This window comes from Podarcis bocagei (genome assembly GCF_964188305.1).
Source record: "Podarcis bocagei genome assembly, chromosome: W".
Taxonomy (NCBI): domain Eukaryota; kingdom Metazoa; phylum Chordata; class Lepidosauria; order Squamata; family Lacertidae; genus Podarcis; species Podarcis bocagei.
The window spans coordinates 71,852,623-71,872,763 of NC_138131.1; positions in this window are offsets into that span (position 1 = coordinate 71,852,623).

A 20,141-nucleotide genomic window follows, 5' to 3' on the forward strand; every position below is an offset into this window, starting at 1 on the left:
CCTCCCCCCTGTTGTGAGCTGCCAGCGATTGATCCCTGGCTCCCTTCCTCTTCCCTGCTCTCTGGCGGTGACGCTGGTCCCGATTTCCAACTGCTCTCCTCTGAGTCCCCTCTGGCTCTATCTCCCTGGGGTGTCCCCCTAGTCTCCCCCCTTGCCCTGGCCACTGGTGCTCCTTTCTGTGAATCTTCTGATTCACTGGAAAGACTCGGAGATCTCGGGTCGTCGTCATCACTCATCTTTTCTTCTGCCTCCTCCCCCTCGCTCTCTGTTTCCTCCCTTGCCCTTGCCTCTGCTCCTGAACCCCTGACATCCATCCCCCCCTCGAAGCCCCCCGTTCCCCCCTCCCCTCCTTCCGGTGCGGGAGCTGGGTGCTGCTGCGGCAGAGGGACGAACGTCGGATACCGTTCGCTTCCCGTGGTGGGCCTCCATTTGAAGTCTCCCGGTTCTTCCTCCCTGCTCTCGTCGACGACGGTCACCTCCGCGTCCATCTCTGTGCCGCCGTGCTCGAAACCAAGGTCGTCCCCGAAAACGTCCATGTCCGTCTCTCCCTCACTGCCTCCTGGCGGCGTTGCTCGTCCGGGACCTTCCAGCCACCTCTTGCGCCACTGCTCCTCTGGTCTATCGTCCCACCAATACGAGGGTTCCGAGGCAGATCCCGAGGGTGACCCCTCCGGGGAACGGGCATCCCGTATCGGGTCCTCGTCCGAGTCGAACCCCCGGAACGTGCTTGCAGAAAGTGTGGGAGTGAAAAGCCAGTCGTCGAAAAGGTCTGCTGGCATTGGTCTATGTGGGAAGAGGGCATGAAACTCGTCCTTGAGCAGAGGTTCGTCCAAGGCGTAGCCCGGCACCCAGCTGTTCGCACTGGCCGGGGTGCCCTCCTTGGCGAGAAGGTATTCTACTCCCTCTTCCCCCCACCTGGAGTCCAAAATCTCCGTGACTTCGTTGATGCGCTCCTCCTGTGCCACTCCCGCGTGCCCGGTTCTGTGTCTGAGCGGACTCGGCGCCGTTCCGGGTTCCTGAAACCTGTGCGGTGCCTTGTAGGGAGTGAGCACCGATCTGTGGAACACCGGATGCATTCTGGAACCCTCCGGAAGCGCCAGCCTGAAAGCCACCGGGTTGACCTGCTCTTCGACTTGGTAGGGCCCCAGTTGCTTATGCCCTAGTTTCTTCTTGGCCAACGACCTGGTCGGCACTGCGTGGGCTGCTAACCAGACCCAGTCCCCGACATGGATCTCTTCGCCAACCCTTCTGTGTTTGTCCGCCTGCACCTTGTATGCGTGTTTGGCCAGCTCCAGGTGCCGCCGCAGCTGATCGTGGACCTCCTGCAACTCCGACGCGAACGCATCTGCTGTCTGCGGCTCCCCCTCCACCATTCTTTCTAGTCCCGGGAAGGTTCTGGGGTGCCTCCCGTTGTTGGCGAAGAACGGCGTGACCCCCGTGGACACGTGCTTCGTGTTGTTGTAGGCGAACTCGGCGAGAGGCAGGTAATCCACCCATGTCGCAGGCTGTTGATTCGCATAACATCTCAGGTACTGCTGCATGACGGCATTGGCCCGCTCCGCTTGCCCGTTGGTCTGCGGGTGTCTCGCCGACGCCAGGTTGATCTTGACGTTCAGGAAGCCCATCAGCTTTTGCCAGAAGTTCGAGATGAACTGTCGCCCTCGGTCGGACGGAAAAGACCGCGGCAGACCGTGAACCTTGAACACGTGGTCTATGAACAGTTTGGCGGTTTGTTCCGCCGTGGCCACCTTCGCACACGGAATGAAATGTGCCATCTTGGAGAACAAGTCGACCACCACCAGCACAGCCGTCTTGCCCCTTGAGCTGGGCAGATCCGTAACAAAGTCCAGGGCCACTCTCTCCCATGGTTCGCACGGAGTTTGCAGCGGTTCCAGCAGTCCGGCCGGCGGTCTGTGTACTGGTTTGGCCCTCTGGCAGGTGTCACACCTCGCCACGTAGTCCGCGACTCCCCCTCTCATTCCGGGCCACCAGAAGTCTCTGGCGACTAATTCCACCGTCTTCTCCTTGCCAAAGTGCCCGGCCGTGGGCGCGTCGTGCAGCTGCTGCAGTACCTTGGCGCGAAGTTCGTCTCCCGGCACGTAGATGGCCCCTTTATGGAGGAGCAATCCATCTCGCAGTTGGAACTCGTCGGTCGCCGCCGTGCCCCTGTGCACCTCTGCCATTTTTGCTTGCGCGAAGGAGTCATCCTGCAACGCTCGTCGCACCGCCTCCAGGTCAACTGTCGCCGCAGCGCACGCCCACACTGTCGGTGCGAAGATGTGCATGGCGGCCGCTGGCGTTGCCTCCTCCAGATACTGTGGCTTACGGGAGAGAGCATCCGCCATGATGTTGGTGTCCCCCGGGACATACTCTATTCGGAAGTCGAAGTTCGCAAAGAACTCAGCCCAACGTATTTGCCTCTGGTTCAGGAACTGTGCCGTGCGCCAGTGCTCCAGATTCTTGTGGTCCGTGCAGACCTGCACCGTGTGCTTGGCTCCGATCAGGAAGTGCCTCCATGCTTTGAATGCTGCATGAATGGCCAGCAACTCCCTGTCCCAGATGGTGTAGTTCTGTTCGGACTTGCTGAGCTTCCTGGAGTAAAACGCTCCCGGCCTCCAAACCCCCTGCGGGTCCTTCTGCAGCAGGACTGCTCCGACGGCTCTGTCTGAGGCGTCTGTTTCAACCCTCATTGGCCTGCTGGGGTTGACATGAAGCAGCTGTTCTTCCGACGCGAAGAGACGCTTGAGTGCCTGAAATGACTGCTCTGCCTGCGCTGTCCAGATGAACTTCTTTTTCTTGGAGCTGAGCGTGTCCGTGATGGCCGCTGTCTGCATAGCAAAGCCTTTGATAAACTTGCGATAGAAGTTCGCGAAGCCGACAAACCGTTGGACCTCCTTCCGGTTGCGTGGGCTTTTCCAATCCAACACCGCTCGAACCTTGGCGCTGTCCATGGCGAGTCCCTTGTCAGACAACTTGTAGCCCAGGAAATCCACCTCCGTTACGTCGAATTGGCACTTCTCTAGCTTGGCATAAAGCCTATGCTGCTGTAGCCTGCTCAGCACTTCCCTGACGTGTCCGTCATGCTCCTGCTGCGATTCCGAAAAGATCAGGATATCATCCAAGAAACAGACGCACGTCTTGTAGAGGAGCCCCGCCAACACGTGATGCATGAAAGCTTGAAAAACGTGGGAGCCATTTTGCAATCCAAAAGGCATAACTCTATATTCGTAGGTGCCCAGGGGCGTGAACATGGCTGTCTTCCACTCATCTCCTTCCCGCATGCGAATGAGGTTGTACGCCCCTCGCAGGTCCAACTTGGTAAACACGCTGCCCTTGCGTACCTTTGCGAGGAGGTCGTCGATTCGGGGCATGGGGAAGTCCGATGGCTTGGTCACACTGTTCAAAATGCGGTAGTCCACTACGAGTCTTTTCTGGGGCGTGTCCCGCTTCTTAACAAAGAATACCGGACTGCCCCCCGCTGCCTTGGACTCTCGGATGAAACCGCGCTCCAAATTATGATCTATGAACTCATTGAGGTCCTGCAGTTCGTCCTCAGACATGGAATACAGCTTCCCTTTGGGCAGCGCCGCCCCCGGCAGCAGGTCAATTTTGCAGTCATATGGTCTGTGGGGGGGTAGCCTGTCTGCCTCCTTCTCGCAGAACACCTCCAAAAATTCTGCGTACTTGTGGGGAACCGCTTGCAGCGTGCCGAGCTGCAGCTGTGACTCCTCCTCCTCCCCGTCCTGCCGGGGCACGATGCAGTGTTCAGCGCAAAAGGAAGAGCCGAAGGTTAGCTGCCTCTGGTACCAAGCCAGCGTCGGGCTGTGCTTGTCCAGCCAACTCATGCCCAATACAATGGGCGTGTCCGACAGTTGAGTGACGTTGAAGCTGATGACTTCCCTGTGATTCCCAAGTCGCATCACCATTGGTGGCGTTTGCTTCACCACTTGCCCCCCCAGCAGCTCCCTGCCATCCACCGTGACAACCTGCAGGGGCAGCGTGGCAGGCAGTAACTGTATAGCGTGCCTGTCGACAAAGTCTTGCCCTATAAAGTCTGCATTGCTTCCCGAGTCGATGGTGATTGGCACGTCTAGGGTGATCCCATTGGGCAGCTGGAGAGATGCGGTGAGCCTTACTACTGGTTTGGGCGGGAGGGGGTCCATGGGGTGTAAAATCTCTGGGGACTTCTTCACTGACACGTCTGGCTGGGCCCCAGTGCATCTTCCTCCAGCCAGACTGCGTCGTTTCCCTGCTGTGGTTCTCCTTGCTGCGTTGCTGCAGTTACCATTGCTGAGGCTGCAGTGTGCTTGTGGAGCCTCCGGGGACACTCTTTCGCCATATGCCCTGGCTCCTCACAGATGTAACACTTCCTGTTCCCTCTAGGAGGCTTCGCTTTCACTGCTGCCGGTGCTAGGGCTCTGGCTGCTGACTGAGCCCTTGCACCTCCCACCTCCATAGGTTCCGCCCCTCCTCCGGGCGGAGGCGTGGATTGCGCACGCGCTGCTTCTCTGGGAAGGAAGGAGGAGCCCCTGGCTGGTTCGCGCCCTCCACGCCCTTCGTCCCTGCTCCACGGACGTTCTTCCAGCCGCACCCCCACCGCCAGCGCCCTCTGAACGATCTCCTGCGTGGTCCGGGGTCTCTCCCCCCTCGCAATTTCATCTTTAACCAAACTGTGCAATCCCTCCCAAAACAGGTCTCTTACAGGGGCCGAATCTCTGTCCCATTCCAGGGCACTGACCAAAGCGAAAAAGCGGGCATGGTACTGCCTTACGCTGGCTCTCCCTTGCCTTAGTCCATGCACCTCCTTCCGGGCAAGATCCACGTCAATGCTTGATAAAAAACACCCATCCATCGCTTTAATAAAGGCATCCGCATTTTGGAGCGCAGGATCCTTATCTCTCCACAAATTGCGCAGCCATGCTTTAGCATCTCCATGCAAATGTGACATGATGAACCCCACCTTCTCTTCTTCATCTCTAAAGTCTTTGTGCAGCAGTTGCAGTGCACACATTACATCTGCTCTAAAGTTGGGGTACTGTTGCAAATTCCCATCAAAGTGAGAGACCAGACCGCCTGTGCGTCTCCCCAACCCAATCCCCTCCGGTTTGGGTGTCTGTTGTCCTTGCTTCGTAAGCACTTCCAACCTGACCTGGAGATCCCTGTAGGCGGCAGCTGCGTCCTCCTCTCTCTTCCTGGATGCCAGAGCCTCGGCATTCAGTCGTGATACTGCTTCTCTGAGTTCTGCTATTTGCTGTTCGGCCGTCATCTTGTCTGCTGTTCGTGAGCTCGTTAGTAGGCACCCGCTTTCTCTCCTCTCCGCGAGGCCGTGGATGCCCACAATTTAATGAGACGAAGCTTACTGTCAGGGTTGCTCCCAGATCCTAGCTCACAGAGGATCACGCTAGCCAGCGGTCATTAATTAAAAGTCTTTATTGAGTTACAGTTTCCATTCTCAAGCTGCTGCGTGCAACTCTACGTCTTATGCTTAGATCGGCGAAGCTTCGTCTGAATCTCCGCCCCTTGTGCACCAATTTAATATCCTATCCCTGCTCCACCTTTTCCGCCTGACTGTTCTTCTCTGGGTCCCTCTGCCCCCCGGGGTCTCTTCCTTCCGGGATTCCTCTGACGCGGACCCCCCGGACCCTCCTATCTCCTTGCGCCGGGCTTTAGGACCTGGCTCCCTCTCCGGGCTGCCTACTGCGCCACCTTCCTGTGCATTTGAACTTGGCGCGCGCGCCCAACCTTCCACCTTCCGTCTAACCGTCTCTTCGCTCCCCGATGGAGGTGTGGCCACTCCTGACTCATGCCCTCCCCCCTGTTGTGAGCTGCCAGCGTTTGATCCCTGGCTCCCTTCCTCTTCCCTGCTCTCTGGCGGTGACGCTGGTCCCGATTTCCAACTGCTCTCCTCTGAGTCCCCTCTGGCTCTATCTCCCTGGGGTGTTCCCCTAGTCTCCCCCCTTGCCCTGGCCACTGGTGCTCCTTTCTGTGAATCTTCCGATTCACTGGAAAGACTCGGAGATCTCGGGTCGTCGTCATCACTCATCTTTTCTTCTGCCTCCTCCCCCTCGCTCTCTGTTTCCTCCCTTGCCCTTGCCTCTGCTCCTGAACCCCTGACAACGTGCAATGGGGTTTCTCGATCATGCCCATTTTGGACTTTCTGAGGACTGAAAAACCCTGAATTTAAAGGGCAAAAGGCCCAGGAGAACAATGGGGTGGGAAGGGTAAGAGCTGTTCGACAGTGGAATTTGCTGCCAAGGAGTGTGGTGGAGTCTCCTTCTTTGGAGGTCTTTAAGCAGAGGCTTGACAACCATATGTCAGGAGTGCTCTGATGGTGTTTCCTGCTTGGCAGGGGGTTGGACTCGATGGCCCTTGTGGTCTCTTCCAACTCTATGATTCTATGATTCTATGATTCTAAGTATCTCATCTGAAGGCCCATATATTCATGGGGAGACAGGGTGATGCAAATCTACTCTAGACTGCAAATTCTGCTCTGGTGCAGGCAAGTCCTAAGTTCATAGTGTGGACACAGCCAGCCTCCAAAGTTGCTTTAGGCTGCAATTCTAAACCCACTTGCCTGAGAGTAAGCACCACCAAATTCAATCAGACTTACAGTTGTACCTTGGTAGTCAAACGACTTGGCTCCCAAACGCCGCAAATCCAGAAGTGAGTGTTCCAGTTTTTCGGAAGCCAAACGTCCGACGCGGCTTCCGCTTGAGTGCGAATGGACTTCCGGAACGGATTAAGTTCGAGAAGCAAGGTACCACTGTATTGAAAACATAATATCACAATTAAATTATATGAAAATGATATGAAGTGGAATTATGAATGATATATAACTTATACTTTTAGAAGATACCTGAAGGCAGCCCTGTTTAGGGAAGTTTTTAATGTTTGATGTTTTATTGTATTTTTAATATTTTGTTGGAAGCCTCCCAGAGTGGCTGGGGAAACCCAGCCAGATGGACGGGGTATAAGTTATAAATGATGATGATGATGATGATGATGATGATGAAAATAGTATAGGAATTAATACCAAAAAATACTACACCCCATTCCCTGCAAAAAGAAGGACGCCCTAAAAACAAACTGAGCACACCTCTTATATCAATCGGCAATGGGAACAGGAGATGGACCTTTCCATTAATTATATGTGGGCAGATCCACATAAAACATAGACTATGAACTGCCGAAATCTACCTGGCAGGGGAGGAAATGTGCAATTGGGACTCCAGGGAACTTTGACACACTGCTGTGCTGTTTTGTCCAAACTTGTTCTGCTTTCACTTTTGTTTGGGCGCCGTAAGTGCTCTTCCTGTTTCTCTTATCATAATGCCAAGGTCTCCATCAAAAGCAGAAATTGCATGCACGAAAGTTGAAGCAACTTCTACGGAACAGAAACACAACGTGGCATTGTCTCATCGGTCTTGATCCATCAAGGGTGCTCTATTGTGTGCACGAAACATACCAGAGCTGCTGGGTGCGATGGCTATCAGGGCTTCAAGTAAAAGTAGTGATTATTTATTTCACCACTGAGGGAGGGTGGCACTCTGCGCATGCTCAGGCACTCACTCGTTTATGATGGCTTGAACATGAGAGGTAAGCGGAACAGCCGTGCACAAAGGCAGCATACCTCTAACGTAAGAACATAAAAAGAGCCTGCTGGATCAGGCCAATGGCCCAACTATTCAAGCATCCTGTTCTCACAGAAGCTGAGCAGATGTGTGTGGAAAACCCATAAAAATAAAATATCAGGGAAGGGCAATCTGTGGCCATACAGATGGTCTCTGCCAGCATGGCTAATGGTCAGGGATGGTGGGCATTGCAGTATATGTTTTAATGTACATATTGTCTCATCCCAAGGATAAGATCAAGGGAAGTAATAGTGCCACTGTATTCTGCTCTGGTCAGACCTCACCTGGAGTACTGTGTCCAGTTCTGGGCACCACAATTCAAGAAGGACACTGACAAACTGGAACGTGTCCAGAGGAGGGCAACCAAAATGGTCAAAGGCCTGGAAACGATGCCTTATGAGGAACGGTTAAGGGAGCTGGGCATGTTTAGCCTGGAGAAGAGGAGGTTAAGGGGTGATATGATAGCCATGTTCAAATATATAAAAGGATGTCACATAGAGGAGGGAGAAAGGTTGTTTTCTGCTGCTCCAGAGAAGCGGACACGGAGCAATGGATCCAAACTACAAGAAAGAAGATTCCACCTAAACATTAGGAAGAACTTCCTGACAGTAAGAGCTGTTCGGCAGTGGAATTTGCTGCCAAGGAGTGTGGTGGAATCTCCTTCTTTGGAGGTCTTTAAGCAGAGGCTTGACAACCATATGTCAGGAGTGCTCTGATGGTGTTTCCTGCTTGGCAGGGGGTTGGACTCGATGGCCCTTGTGGTCTCTTCCAACTCTATGATTCTATGATTCTATGATTCTATGATTCTATAACCATTTTGTAGCCTTTCAAGAGGAAAGGAGAACAAGGATCAACTCTGTCCCAGAAACAATCTGATGGGATGCCCATGTGTTGAAGGCATGCTGTCTCTTATTGTGATATATACAGTGTGGAATTATAGTCCTGTAAGGAATCTGCTAGAATGCTGAGGGTTTTTTTTCATGTGGATTTGGAATTTGATAGTACAGTGGTACATTGGTTCTCGAATGTAATCCGTTCCGGAAGTCCATTCGACTTCCGAAACACATACATTTAATTGACCAGCTGTGCAACCCTGAGCAGTTTTACTCACTGAGTAGCCCCACTGAGTTCAGCAAGATTGACCCTCTTGTAAGTGCCTGTAAAAATGCACCCCACATTTTCTTTAAACAAGTGTCAGGCTTAGAGAGAAAAAGGTAAAGGTAAAGGGACCCCTGACCTTTAGGTCCAGTCGTGGCCGACTCTGGGGTTGCGACGCTCATCTCGCTTTATTGGCCGAGGGAGGCAGCGTACAGCTTCCAGGTCATGTGGCCAGCATGACTAAGCCGCTTCTGGCGAACCAGAGCAGCAGAACTATTACTTTAGCAAATAATAATTGCTGTTGTGCAAGAAACTGATTTCTGCAGTTATTGCTATACCATCCAATTGTAATCGTGACTGATAGCTTTTCAAATAAAGTTTCTCAAGACAAAAGCAAGAATGTCATGTTTAAATGCATATTGTATTTTTTAAACATAGTTATAGTAAGTTGGGAACCCAAATAAAGCAGAAGCACGAGGGCCAACTTGTGTTTTTGGCAATCTAGTAAGGTAAAGTCAGGGAAGTGATTATGGCAGTCCTAAAAAGAGGTTTAAATGACACACATGACAACACTTTTATGCTAGGTAAGTTGCACATTGTGGTGTTATGTTGATCAAAAGAAATACTGCATGTAAAACACATTTCAAGTAGCATCTCATCATATTTCTTAACACTAAGAACTCCAAAGAAGAGAATAAAGTTAAAACATATGGCTTTTTCTTTTCATTTGTTGAGTGTGTGTGTGTGTGTGTGTGTGTGTGTGTGTGTGTATTTGTGACAAGCATAATATGCTAAACTCTCATGAGTTTATTTTCGTAAGCTCATCTGATTGTGTTCCCCATATTGCTCACATGCAGGGCTCCAAACCCAGAAATAGCCCTAAAACGTCATATAGACGTCACAAAAAGGAGTGAAAAAAGGAGTGAACATGCGGTCCGCCAAGCTGCACAGAGGTCCGGAACTAAACCCTTACGCAAAACGAGGATTGCCTGTACCATACTCTGGACTTCTAAGCCAGTGGTTCCCAAACTTTCTGGGGCTGCTGCCCGCTTGGTTCCATAGACTCATCCCCAGTGCCTCCTACAGTCCCACTCTATAAAAAGCATTACAGGGGAACCTTGGTTGTTGAATACTTCGGAAGCCGAACAATTCAGCACCTGAACGCCGACAACCCGGAAGCGAATGCTTCCATTTTTGAATGCACCTCGGAAGTCGAACGGAACTCCATTTTTAAAAAAGAATTTGCCGATCGGCAATTGATCCTTGGTTGTCAAATGTTTCGGAAGTCGAACGGTCTTCCGGAACGGATTATGTTCGACAACCGAGGTTCCACTGTACAGTCGTACCTTGGAAGTCGAACGGAGTCCGTTCCAGAAGTCCATTTGACTTCTGAAACGTTTGGAAACCAAAGTGCGGCTTCTGATTGACCTCAGGAAGCTCCTGCAGCCAATCAGAAGCCGTGGAAGCCCCACTGGACGTTCGGCTTCCAAAAGAACGTTTGACTCCTGTCAGGGAACTGCCATCAGTTTCCGAGGGAGAGAGCAAGCTCCAAAGGGATCCCAGAGAGCGTCCCGGGAGTGGGAGAGGCAGCCCATCTTCTGGGGAAGGGAATCAGCGTAGCTCCAGTGGAGAAGGGGGGCAGATGGGGGAATCGGCGAGGCGGTCCCATGACTCCTTGCCGGGGACCAGCGGGGAGAGGAAGAGTCCTCCGCTGCCTACGCCCTCCTTGCGCAGAAGGCTTCCGCGCAGGGAGAGTAGGAGGAGACTGGGTGTCAAAGAGCTTCTTTGCTGGAAGAAGTTTAAGAAACGCCCACTGACAGATTCTGCCAGCGATTGAGACAGCCACGGGTGAGTGGCTGCTCGGACAGGAAAGGTTCACTCAGGCAACCCAGCCAGGTGTTGGGACAAGCTTACGCACGAGCAACCCCTAGAACCATTACAGCAATCCGTCAGTCCCTGATGTTGCTTGTGCGCAGCCCCGGAGAGGCAGCAAGATGAGCCAAACAGAGCCGGCCAGAGGGACAGAGCAAGAAGCCCTGGTGCGAGGTCTGGCCGAGAGGAACCGAGACCTGGAGGCGCATGTAGCTACCCTGACGGCGCGGCTGGAGGAGAGACGGGTTCAGGATGCACAGGTCAGAGCCACCCCGATAGGAAGGAAGGTTCAGGGGCTGGTACACAAGTTTGGTGGAAAGCCCCAAGACTACAATGCCTTCCGAACGGAAATTCAGTACGCTTTGGAATTGCAGAAAAATGACTTTGATGTTGGCGGGGAGAGGGTGGCTTACATTGTGGGACATCTGCAGGATGGGGCGCGTGAATGGATCAGGCCCCTAATGGCGACGCAGAATGATGCATTGAAAGATCTTAAGAAATTCTACCAAGGGATGGACGCGATGTTCTCCGGCGAGGTGGACCAAAGCGTGACGAGACGGGAGCTGATGGGGTGCAAGCAGGGAAGCCTGTCCGTCAGAAACTACTGGTCGCGTTTCGCGATGTTAGTCCACAAGCTCGGGTGGGATCTGGACTCTGAACCAATGCAAATGTTGTTTGAAGCGGGTTTGTCCCCCAAAGTGAAAGACGAGTTGTCCCGAGTGCCCCGCCCGTGGTCGATGGATGAACTCACAAAGACTGTGCTTGCGATCGGTGTACGCCAGGAAACGTGGGCTCAAGAGAAGCGGGAGATAAGGGCGGAATGTTTCCATGACAACCGCATTCCAGAGATGCCGAGGGAGCCTTCCCAGGCGGCGGAGCTGATGGAAATTGAGGGAGCGCGCGTGTGTGAAGTTTCAAACGCTGGTGAAGGGCGGAAAAGGGAGGGGAAGGAGTGGAAAACTACCAAGAAGTGTTTCCTCTGTCTGCGACTGGGACATTTTGCAAAGGCCTGGCAAGGCATGATGGGGGCTGCAGACCACGATGAGAAGGGGGAGGAGGGGCAGGTGCAGGGAAACGACAACGCCTGGCTGCCAACCAGCAGGGGCAGCAGCCAGGCCAGCAACCAATAGAAGTGCCCCAGCCTGACCCCCCCCCCAAAGGCAGCTATAGCCATAGAGGTGGTGCTAGAACTCCCAAACGGGCACCCCGTCAAAGTGAAGGGACTGCTAGATTCTGGCAGCTCGTGTGATTTCTTCAGCAGAGACTTTGCTCTGGAGCACCAACTCCACCTGTTGTCACTAGATTTTCCCTTGCAGGTGACCACCATCGATGGCAGGGAACTCCTGGGAGGGGAAGTGACACACCAGACACCGCCAATGAGAATGAGGGTCTCCAGGCACACGGAAACCATTGCCTTTCACGTGGCCACGCTGGCAGGACCCCCAATAATACTGGGAATGAGCTGGCTGGCAATGCATGACCCAGTGGTGTCATGGCATCAGCGGTTGGTCACCTTTGGGTCAGCTTACTGCTTAGAGCAGTGTCTGGGAGGGAAGGAACCAAGAATGACTGTGGCCAGGGTGGCTGGGTTGGCCCTGGGGCAAAAAGGGGAGGTGCCACCACAATATGCTGATTTGAAGGAGGTCTTCAGCGAGAGGGAGGCAGATAAGCTGCCCCCCCACAGGCCCTTTGACTGCCAAATCAACCTGCTTCCAGGGGCTCAGTTACCAGTGGGTAAACTGTATGCCATGTCCGACCGGGAGATGCAGGAGCTGCGGCAGTTTATTGACAAGAACCTGAAGAGAGGTTTCATAAGGGAATCTAAGGCGATGGGGGGCAATCCAGTGTTCTTTGTGGACAAAAAGGAGACTAATCAGCACAGATTAGTTGTGGATTACCGGGCCCTAAACCTGGTATCAGAACCCGTGACTTTCCCAATGCCCAGGATTGACGATATTTTGACACGTGTGAGGCAGGGGAAGATTTTTATCAAGCTGGACCTCAGGGGAGCCTACAATCTGATTAGGATAAGGGAGGGGGACGAATGGAAAACGACCATGTTCACCCCCCTGGGGGCTTTTGAGTACTTAGTCATGCCATTTGGATTACAATCGGGCTCTGCCTGCTTTCAAGCCTTCATGCATCATGTGTTGGGGCCCCTGCTGTACAAGAATTGCATAGCCTTTTTGGACGACGTCTTAATCTATTCGGACAATGAAAAGCAACACGTCAGAGACATCAGGGAGGTGCTACAGAGATTGAAGAAGCATCAGTTGTGGGTCAAGCTGGAAAAATGCCAATTCCACGCCCGGGAGGTCGAGTTCCTGGGGTACAGGCTGTCAGACAAAGGACTAGCCATGGATCCGGGCAAGGTGAAGGCAGTGCTGGAATGGAAAGCCCCCCAAAACAGAAAGGACGTGCAAAGGTTCCTAGGCTTCAGCAACTTCTACAGGAAGTTCATAAAGAACTTCGCTCACTTGACGGCGCCCATAACGGATTGTCTTAGTAGCAAAAAGAAGTTCGCGTGGACAGAGGGTGCGCAGCAATCCTTTGAAAAACTGAAGAGGGCGTTCGCCTCGGAAGAGCAGCTCCTGCACGTGGATCCGGAGAATCCCATGAGACTGGAGACGGATGTGTCCGACCGCGCCATTGGAGCGGTCCTTTTGCAGCCCGGGGCCAAGCAGAACTGGAGGCCGTGTGCCTTTTTCTCTAGGAAGCTGAGCAAGTCAGAGCAAAACTACACAGTGTATGACTGAGAACTGCTTGCGATCTATGCGGCATTTCGGCAATGGAAACATCTGTTGATAGGGGCGCGGCACAAGTTCCAGGTCCGAACTGACCACAAGAACTTGGAATACTGGTGGACCGCGCGAGTGCTCAATCAGAGACAGATCAGGTGGTCCCAGGAGTTCGCCAAGTTTTCCTTCGAGATCCGATACATGCCGGGAGAGGAAAACGTAAGGGCAGACACTCTCTCCCGGAAACCGGAGTACATGGAAGGAGAGGGGCCACCAGAGACCAGGCACGTATTACCCGAGGACCGGTGGGTGTAGGGGGGGGGCGTTGGTTGGCAAACGAGAACTGGCAGGGCTCACCAGAGACGATGAGTTTGCTCAGACAAAAATTAGGGAGCTCAGGGACGGAAAGGAAGTCCATGGAGGGTTTGAGGAAAAGGAAGGGCTACTGTACTATAAGGGGGCGCTGTATGTACCGGGGGAGACTTTGAGGGGGAAGGTACTCAAGCAACTCCATGACAACCCAACAGCTGGGCACTTTGGACAGCACAAGACCATGCTACTTGTCACCAGGCAGTTCTGGTGGCCAAAGGTGAGGGAAGACGTACGAGAATATGTACGAGGGTGCGACCGATGCCAGAGGGCTAAGGGGGAAAGGGCCACCCCCGCGGGGTTACTGCAACCCTTACCCACACCGGGAAGGCCCTGGGAGGTGGTGTCCATTGATTTTATGACAGATCTGCCCAAGTCAAGGGGAAAGACAGCGGTCATGGTAGTAGTCGATCTACTGACTAAAATGTGCCATTTCGTAGCTTGCTCACATGCAGCAACGGCAGAGGAGACCGCCAGGCTGTTTGTGGATCACATTTTCAGACTGCATGGGGCTCCCTTGAGGGTAATCTCGGATTACGGGAAACAATTTACTTCCCGGTTCTTGCGGAAACTCATGAGCTTGCTACAGGTTGAGGTGAGCTTCTCGACGGCGAGGCACCCAGAAACCAACGGACAAGCCGAAAGAGCGAACGGCATACTCCAGCAATACCTACGCTGCTATGTCAGTGAGAGACTGAACAATTGGGTAGTGAAATTAGCTTTGGCTGAATTTGCGTACAATAACGCTGAACACGTGTCCACGGGAATGAGCCCTTTCATGGTGTCACCCCAGGGCATTCCCGGGGGAGGAAGGATGGAGTGTACCTGCGGCTGAGCAATTTGTGGAGGAAATGGAGGCCTTACACCACCAGCAACTAAGGCTGAACTTGGAGCGGGCCAAGGAAGTTTACAAGAGGCAGGCGGACAGGCACCATCAGGAGGGGGAGGCCATACGGGTGGGAGACCGGGTGTGGTTGTCATACCAAGGGTTGCCCCTAAAGGGAGGGTGCAAGAAGTTGCAGCCGAGGCGGCTGGGGCCTTTTGAGGTAATACAGCAGGTGAACCCAGTGGCATTTAAACTCAAGTTGCCTGACAGCATGAAGATACATCCGGTGTTCCATAGGTCCCTACTTTCACCTTACAGGAAGGGGCGGGAATTCCCGGGACGGGAGGGAGGGGTTACCACCCACCCGCGGGTAGAGGAGAGGGAACACTGTAACGAAGCCACGGAAATAATCGATTCAAGGTGGCGAGGTCGCCAGGTAGAGTACTCGGTAGCCTGGGAGGGGGAACCTAGGTCGGAAAACACTTGGGTCCCTGCTGAATCAATCACTGACGGGTATCTGGTGGAAGAATTCCACAGTTTGTTCCCGGATAAGCCCAAACCATTAGTGAGATTCTGGGAGGAGGAATTTGGACCCATGGATGACGAAGGGGATTTTGTGGGTTTTCCTGCCTCCGAAGAGGAGGGAGAGGAGGTGTCCAAGGGAGAAGAATCAGACTGGGAGGTTCAACCAGCGGGAAGAGATCCGAGCGGATGGGAGGCTGGTTTTGAATCCTCAGAAGATGATGCCAGCTCTTTCAGGGGATTCCCCGCATCGTCGGCCGAGGAGAGGGAGGAGGTTGTGCCGGAAAATCGCGCCCGGGGTGGGAGGGGTCCTGAGGAGGAGGTGGATGTCAGGGAACTGCCATCAGGGTCCGAGGGAGAGAGCAAGCTCCAAAGGGATCCCAGAGAGCGTCCCGGGAGTGGGAGAGGCAGCCCATCTTCTGGGGAAGGGAATCAGCGTAGCTCCAGTGGAGAAGGGGGGCAGATGGGGGAATCGGCGAGGCGGTCCCATGACTCCTTGCCGGGGACCAGCAGGGAGAGGAAGAGTCCTCCGCTGCCTACGCCCTCCTTGCGCAGAAGGCTTCCGCGCAGGGAGAGTAGGAGGAGATTGGGCGTCAAAGAGCTTCTTTGCTGGAAGAAGTTTAAGAAACGCCCACTGACAGATTCTGCCAGCGATTGAGACAGCCACGGGTGAGTGGCTGCTCGGACAGGAAAGGTTCACTCAGGCAACCCAGCCAGGTGTTGGGACAAGCTTACGCACGAGCAACCCCTAGAACCATTACAACTCCCAAGGCATTCGGGAGCAGAGGTACAACGGTATCCAGAATAGTGGTTTGCATGACCAACTAAGGAAGATAATAACGCAATAAAATTCAAAACAGCAACGATCAATTGCACATTTATTCCAAATCCAGTTAAAACTATTTAGTTCAATTAAATCAGTAAAATCGATGAGCTTGATCGAGTGATACCAGTTTTTCAAATTCTGATAGTTATACCCCCAATGCCCCTCTTGCCTCCTAGCACCCTCTGGTTAATCCCACAGCCTGTGCCCACTCTGGGAACCCCTGTTCTAAGCAGTGAAAAATTATGGGGCGACAATACAGAAAGAAAGTGCTTTTTTAAAAAGCCAGTCCTTTTAAAAAAAAATAATGTTTAGGGGTACTCTCATTTTCCTAGGCATATTGAAATACTGCCCCGCAATGAGGCCAAACGTAGATTCACAAGATGTTTAGGGGTATGCGTATGCCCCTCGCGTCCCCTCAGGGAAAAAAAGCACTGGGTAGGACAATACGCAGGCCACATCTGGGTGATCTTTCCTCCTGACGGAGTTCAAGCCACCTTAATCCCTCACTCCTCCCCTTTGGGACTTTATTCCTTGATTACACAAATGCAGAGTTCCCCGTTACTCTCCAAATTCACACTGCTATGCCGTTGTGATGGTGACACACCTTGGCTGTATAAATTTCTTTCCCTAAGCAACCTCTATAAATAATATGATTGCTTGCATTTGCATTGTGAGAGAGAGATAAAGTTCAGCCTTTCTCCAGCAAGGAAATGAAACAACTTACCTGTTTCTCCTAGGTGCACTGAGAAGTCTTCTCCAAGGGAGAAGAATCATTACCTGGATGTCCCTGCTGAGCATCTATGCCGAAAAGGTAACCAGAGCATCTTGATTTGTTTGGGCCTCTTACAAAAGCAGGGTTTGTGAAATGAAGCAACTGACTGGTCCATGGAGTGTCTATTTACCAGGAACTGGTAAGCCTGGCAGACCGGAATCCTAGGATAGTTAGGAAGCAGAAGCTCATTCCAGGCACAGCCCCTGGAGGGAACTTTTCAGGTCACAGAATAACAGTTCAGTGAATTCTCCAGAGTGTTTCTCTCCAGTTTTATACAAATGAACGGTGAGGGATGGATGGGAATGGCAAGAAAAGCAGGTAAGGGCAGTGGTGAGTTTATGCTCTCGGGCCCTTTTGGCAGGCCCTATTCATTCACCTTAATAAACCTGACTATGTCTGAAAATACAATGGATTTAAAAGCTGAATTAATATATCACATAGGTTATCTTTTTTCCTATTACAGTACTTTCCGCTTCTACTGAAAGAAATACAGAGATAGAGATAGAGATAGAAAGATAGATAGATAGGAGAGAGAGAGAGAGAGAGAGAGAGAGAGAGAGAGAGAGAGAGAGAGAGATATTTTTCTGGGGGGACGCGGGGGGATGCATACCCCTAAACATTTTGTGAATCTAAGTTTGGCCTCATTGAGGGGCCGTGTTTAAATATGAGTAAGAAAATGAGAGTACCCCTAAACATTGAATAGATAGATAGATAGATAGATAGATAGATAGATAGATAGACAGATAGTCTCCAGAACCAGACCTGAACACCCTTCAGAAACTGGGTTTTGCCCCTCAAGCCCTTCTGAGCCTGGGGTTGGGCCAGGCAAAAGCCATGGTCAGGCAAAGAATCTTAGACACCGAGAGACAACAGGACTGCGCAAGGTGCCCCGACTATAAAATTTGAGAAATCGAGAGATATATAGCTGCACCGGCAGCATATCTCTTCTTTCTCGTATCTAAAAATGCAAGAAGAGCCTTTACACTCGCCAGAAGCTCGGCTCTGCCCTCACAGGTCCTGGAAGGAGCCTTTAAGAAGTCCCATATGCTCAGAGTCTTTGCACCTGTCCATTGGGAGAGATAGGAAGCCCAGAGCACTTGTTCTTTAGATGTCTCTTTTATGAAGAGGCACGTAGTAAGACCATTGATCCCCTGCTGGTGAGGCTCGCCAACCTCCCGGAAAAGCAAAAACTTGACCTTTTCCTGTTAGGCAAAGATCAGAAGACGACCTGGATGGTCGCCAGATTCTGTGTACAGATCTGTAGGCACAGACCATCTCCCAACTCAAACTAGTTTGTTATGAAAATCCCCAAACTCGGTTCCATGGGTGACTCTGGGTCAACTCCCTGCGATAGTTTATTGTTGTACATTGTTTTTAAATTTATTGTTGTACATTTTTTAATTCTCTGTTTTTCTTCTGTGACTGTACCCCCAAGTGCGTTTTATGAGCTGGTCTCCAACCATAATAAATTAGATATATAGATAGATAGATAGATAGACAGACAGACAGACAGATAGATAGATAGATAGATAGATAGATAGATAGATAGATAGATAGAAAACATGGACATGGGTACCTAAAGGAAGTCAGTGTGAGCAAGTGAAATGTTGAGGACTAGTAACTTGTGGCAGAGGCAGATCTAGGGCAGTGCAGCCAGTTCTGCCAAACTGGGCATCAAGCCAAGGGGGGCACTGCAGGGTGTCGCAACTATGATGTAGGGAATTGAGCAGAGCAGGTGGTGAGGCAGGGAGCTGCTGGATTTTGACCTTGCGCAGAGCGCCACTGAAATCTGAAAGATCAAAGTTCCCCCCACCTCACTTGTGGGCTGATTTGCAAAGCTACAATAGGCCCAACTGCATTTCCAGGACAGTGGCCTTTTTTTAACCTATAACCACAATAATCAAGAATTATTGTTCCAGTTGCTAGAACTGAGCTGAGGGGGTCTCCTTGTACCTCTTTCCTAAAGCAAAGACATGAAGGATCTCGCTCCATGAGAACCTACCCGGACCCTGAAATAAACATCAGAGGCCCTTCTTTGTGTGTCTCCCCCACGAGAGGGCCAAAGGGTGGCAACACAAGAACGGGCCTTATCTGCAGTGGCTCCCTGTTTGTGGAATGCTTGCCTGGCACCTTCATCATACACCTTTAGGCACCAGGCCAAAAAGGGAAATAGATTCAGGAGCAGTTGACACGAATAAGGAGTACCCAGTTCCCTTTTTCTCTCTAAGCCTGACATTGTTTAAAGAAAATGTGGGGTGCATTTTACAGGCACTTACAAGAGTGATCTTGCTGAACTCAGTGGGGCTACTCAGTGAGTAAAACTGCTCAGGGTTGCACAGCTGCTCAATTAAATTTATGTGTTTTAGCTGATTGACCACTTAATTTCTTAAATTTGGCAAAAACTTGCCCCTGGGTAAAAAGTATTCTGAAAGATGCTTAAGCTTTCCTTTTTCTTGGGTACACAGGTGTACACCTGTAAACAGGTGCCCTATTGTGTTAGAGCATGTGCAAGACAGGAGCATGGTCTTGTGTGACCCACATTGTTCCCCATTGGGACCTTCAATGTGAACAGAAGAAGTTGCCTCCTATCCGGAGAGGACACTTGAAGGCACAGTGGAACCTTGGGTCTCAAATGGCTCAGTTGACGAACAAATCGGAACCCGAACGCCGCAAACCCAGAAGTTAAATGCTTTGGTTTGCAAACTTTTTTCGAAAGCCGAATGCCCGATGTGGCTGTCGGCTATTGTTTCCAGGGCGCCGGCGCCAATTGGAAGCCGCACCTTGGTTTTAGAACGTTTCGGAAGTCGAATGGACTTCCGGAACGGATTACATTCGAGAACCAATGTACCACTGTACTATCAAATTCCAAATCCACATGGAAAAAAACCCTCAGCATTCTAGCAGATTCCTTACAGGACTATAATTCCACACTGTATATATCACAATAAGAGACAGCATGCCTTCAACACATGGGCATCCCATCAGATTGTTTCTGGGACAGAGTTGATCCTTGTTCTCCTTTCCTCTTGAAAGGCTACAAAATGGTTATCCTTGGGATGAGACAATATGTACATTAAAACATATACTGCAATGCCCACCATCCCTGACCATTAGCCATGCTGGCTGAGACCATCTGTATGGCCACAGATTGCCCGTCCCTGATATTTTATTTTTATGGGTTTTCCACACACATCTGCTCAGCTTCTGTGAGAACAGGATGCTTGAATAGTTGGGCCATTGGCCTGATCCAGCCGGCTCTTTTTATGTTCTTACGTTAGAGGTATGCTGCCTTTGTGCACGGCTGTTCCGCTTACCTCTCATGTTCAAGCCATCATAAACGAGTGAGTGCCTGAGCATGCGCAGAGTGCCACCCTCCCTCAGTGGTGAAATAAATAATCACTACTTTTACTTGAAGCCCTGATAGCCATCGCACCCAGCAGCTCTGGTATGTTTCGTGCACACAATAGAGCACCCTTGATGGATCAAG